Source organism: Phaenicophaeus curvirostris, chromosome 2, assembly GCF_032191515.1.
Source record: "Phaenicophaeus curvirostris isolate KB17595 chromosome 2, BPBGC_Pcur_1.0, whole genome shotgun sequence".
In the NCBI taxonomy this organism is placed as follows: Eukaryota; Metazoa; Chordata; class Aves; order Cuculiformes; family Cuculidae; genus Phaenicophaeus; species Phaenicophaeus curvirostris.
In genome coordinates this window covers 83,700,358-83,704,011 of record NC_091393.1, presented here as the reverse complement: position 1 = coordinate 83,704,011, position 3,654 = coordinate 83,700,358, and the positions used below count along the sequence as shown (strand labels likewise).

The 3,654-nt window shown below is 40.1% G+C and overlaps 1 long non-coding RNA gene across 1 annotated transcript; it reads left to right on the top strand.

Annotated features, from left to right (window-relative positions):
- Positions 1-1,083: 1,083 nt before the first annotated feature.
- Positions 1,084-3,266, top strand: LOC138718338 (uncharacterized). The gene is made up of 2 exons (XR_011337056.1): positions 1,084-1,146; positions 1,913-3,266. It is a non-coding gene; the product is annotated as an uncharacterized lncRNA (long non-coding RNA).
- The last annotated feature ends 388 nt before the right edge of the window (positions 3,267-3,654 follow it).

Sequence of the window (3,654 nt, the reverse complement as noted above, 5' to 3'; positions counted from 1 at the left end):
TGGCAGTCATTTGTAAAAGTCATTGCCCTGTTCACATAAAAAATTTAAATGTGATAATTTAATAATGAATCTGAACTGTCAGAAGGCATTTTGTGGATAATCAGATGTTTTTGCAGGCATAGCAATGACCGAAGAAAATTGTAAGATAACTTTGTGGAGGCAAGATTATCTGGAATAAGCGTTTTCTCTGGAAGCACAAAGAACCAAATGATTTTTAGAAATATAGCACACTCTAAGCTGACAAGGGCAGCCACTGGAAGCAAATAAAGAATCAGTTGTGTCACTATTGATTCAGATTAGTAATTTTTAAGCAGTGATTTTTGAGAAGTGAGAAGTAGATTCACAGATAATCTGTGTGCAGATGCATTATTCAGGCCCCAGTAATGGGAAGCAGGAGTTCTCCATTACAGCTTGTAAATCATGTTGTCAAATTTGAAAGGAAAAGCTCAATTCTCCTTTCCCTTTGCTTGGATGAAACCACTGACTGCATTGGAATGAATTTCTATTTCCCCTAGAATAAGGCAGGGAAAAGCTGGCTATGTGTTCTTGCAGGGCATATTAGGGACAAGCAAACTTAAGACACTTTGGAAGTTAAGTTGGAACCACTGTTATGTAAGGAAAGTTGACAAAAGCTACTGACTTTGGATGTGGTAGTAGTTCACTCGCACTTTGTGGGTGTTAATAACCTGGAATCAGACAAAGGCACTTGTAAATTTCTTTTGCCCGAAGTCTTTAAATCACTCTGGGTGTGGAAGGGTGGCTCGACGACCGAGGACATGATTTGATAGCCATGAACAATCCAGGGTTCAACATTCAGGATTAGACCTGGCGTTCCCCTTTAAGCTGACCTCGGTATGTTGACTGGAAGAAGCGAATAACAAAAGCCCGGAACTCAGCGCCGGAAAGTCCCTGAAACGTCCGGAGTATTGTACCAGCCCCCTTCGCGTGCTCAACCCTCTTAAACCAATCTTGTAACTTTTAAGGCGCGTGGACAGTATAGTAGGACCAATTGTAAGTTGTTTATTAGCGCGTGCTCTGCTAGAAAAGTATATAAGGAGTGTTGTGTTTATGAATAAAGGAGAACGACTATACTCACATTGAGATTTAATCGTTACTCGGGGTCCGACTCCCACTCCCACACTCTGGGTGAAGATCTCCTGATGTTTGTCTCAGTTGTGTTGTTGTCTTTTGATCTTGTCCAAGTATTTTTAGGGAACTGAGAGTTTTGCAAAGATCATATTCGTTTAGGGTTGTTGCTCTGTTCAAATACCCTTTTGCTAGAATTGATTTGCCAACTGATCTATTAATAAAGAATATTTAGGGGTTTTTTGTTTGTTTTCCTGCATTAGGGTGCTATAAAGAGACACTCCTGTATTCTAATTCACAGAGTGACTGTTTAAAAATGCTGATCTTGGATGCTGTTTTGAGTATTAAAATAAATAGTGTTACATGTCAGCTTTACTTTTTTTGTTGTTTATGCAGCTGGTATTACTTTTCCTGATATTTGTTGTTTACTGAGTTTATTGAATGCTAAAAGGGGTCATATTTTTAGTCCACTGTACTTCATGGTGTAGTGGAAGGAAGTTTTCAAAGGAAAACAAAGATTTGTCTTTGCAGAACTGAAAAGAAAACATAGGTCTGTTGATCCTGAGATTTTTTAAAAACCTATTCATGCTCTCTTTATTTGCTACAAAGCTTAAATTCAGGCTTAGATCAACATGACAGGTTCTATTTAGTACTGTGAGAATGAAAGTAAGATCTTCTGGAAAATCTCTATCATAAAAAAAAATCATTAGATGCAGTTAGCAGAATAATATCTCTCTTAAGAAATGCTGAGATGAAATATATCAGCTGGCAAGAACTAGGTAGTTCCAGTATTAAAGTTATTCAATATTGTCTCCTTTTCCCATAGACCACTGAGAGGATGGATCACCACTTGGATGGAGCCATGATATTGAGGCTGTTCTTATTCTGCCCTCTGGAATGCGGCCCTGTTCTTTCACTCTGGCTATATAGTAAGTGTCTCCACCTCAGGCAAGAAAATGAAAGATGCTGATGAGAGAAAAGCACCTTGAAGATAATTCCCTTTCTTCTCAGAATGAGTTATCAGAATATTATTGCTGTAGCGTTTGGCTATTTTAAGGTTTGCAGAGCTATAATACATTTGATCATCTCAGGGGTGGGGGAGGAGCTGAAAGACATCTCTGATTTTTCATGAAGCACTAGGGAGAAAGCATAATATAACACACAGAATATTTATAGAAGCTGCTTGCCAAATCAAAGCCCAAGCTTTAATTATATCTGTGCACACTGTACCCATGTTTATTAAAGATCCAAATGCAGCAACACCTTCCCATTTTACTTGTTATCATTTTGCCTTTTTTCTACCAAACCTGGTGCCTGTCAATGTGATTGTAAGAGGCTGTAAGATCCAGGCTGAATATCAATCAATGACATGAGCTTGTTTAACATGCTTACGTTTACTGCTGAGGAGTTTCTGATTGGATGCAAGAGGAAAATTTTTCACAATTGGAACAATCAGCCATTGGAATAATCTCTGCAGGGAAGCGGTGGATTCCCCAACACTGGACGTCTTTAAGATTTGGCTGGACATGGTGTAAGGCCATCTTGTCTACACCATATTTTTGCCAAGAGAAGTTGGACTAGATGATCCCTGGAACAGGTGAAGTTTCTTCAAACCCAGTGTCCTATGATTCCATGATTGAAAAAAGCTTTTTAAAAACTGTTGTTGTTCTGCCCGCTTGTGAAGCATTCACTGATGGTTACAGATTTTGTGTTTGAAGACTGCCACAGTCACAGAGGAAGACTCAGTACATGAAGGGACTAGGAAGTGGGCAGAAGCTCTTCGGGGGTGTATGGGAATTGGGAGGTTGCTCTTCGTGTGTATTTGTTGTGTTTGGGGTTTGATTTCCATATAGACTCTCCATTTAAGCAGAATAATCAACACTGCCTCTTTACAAAGAAAATTGGACTTGATAAGTAGCCTTGTCACATCAACAGAGACTCCAAGGAAGCTAAGCTAAGCTTTAACTCCTGTTTCTTCTAGATTGTCGGTATTCTTGCTAAGAGTGCTGTGTACTTCTTGCACTTCTTTGTCATTGCTGTTGACAGATTTCCCAGTTTCTAGTCCCCAAATGCTGCAAAACAGTGGTGCCCTTTAAGATTTCTGTAAGGTCTGGCAGCAGCCTCTGGTCCTACTTTTGGCCTGTGTGCAGAGAGTTTAATAAAGAGCTCCTTGCTACAGACTTAATTTTTTGATGCTTTTCTGTCAATATGACATTGCCCCAGTGGGTGCCTCTTTGACCTTGCATCTCGCCACCTTCTCCACTATAAATTTCAACCAGGAATGAAATCTAGTGCCAATTACTGATGCACTGGTATGCTGAAAATAACTTGTGGCTCCCTGGATGTCACCACTCGCATCTATGCTTACAACACTGGGTTGCAAGAGGTGTTCAGGTAAGAAGGATGGGGTGAGGACTGAACACTGCTGTGAACTCTTGGACACTGGTGGCTGAATGGGTACCACGTAGAGTCATAGACCACTGGACTATGTACCCACCAAAGACTCCAGGCAATATCTGAAGTTAAACAATCTGCATATGCACTTTCTTTTCAGTGTTGGGTGGTAGC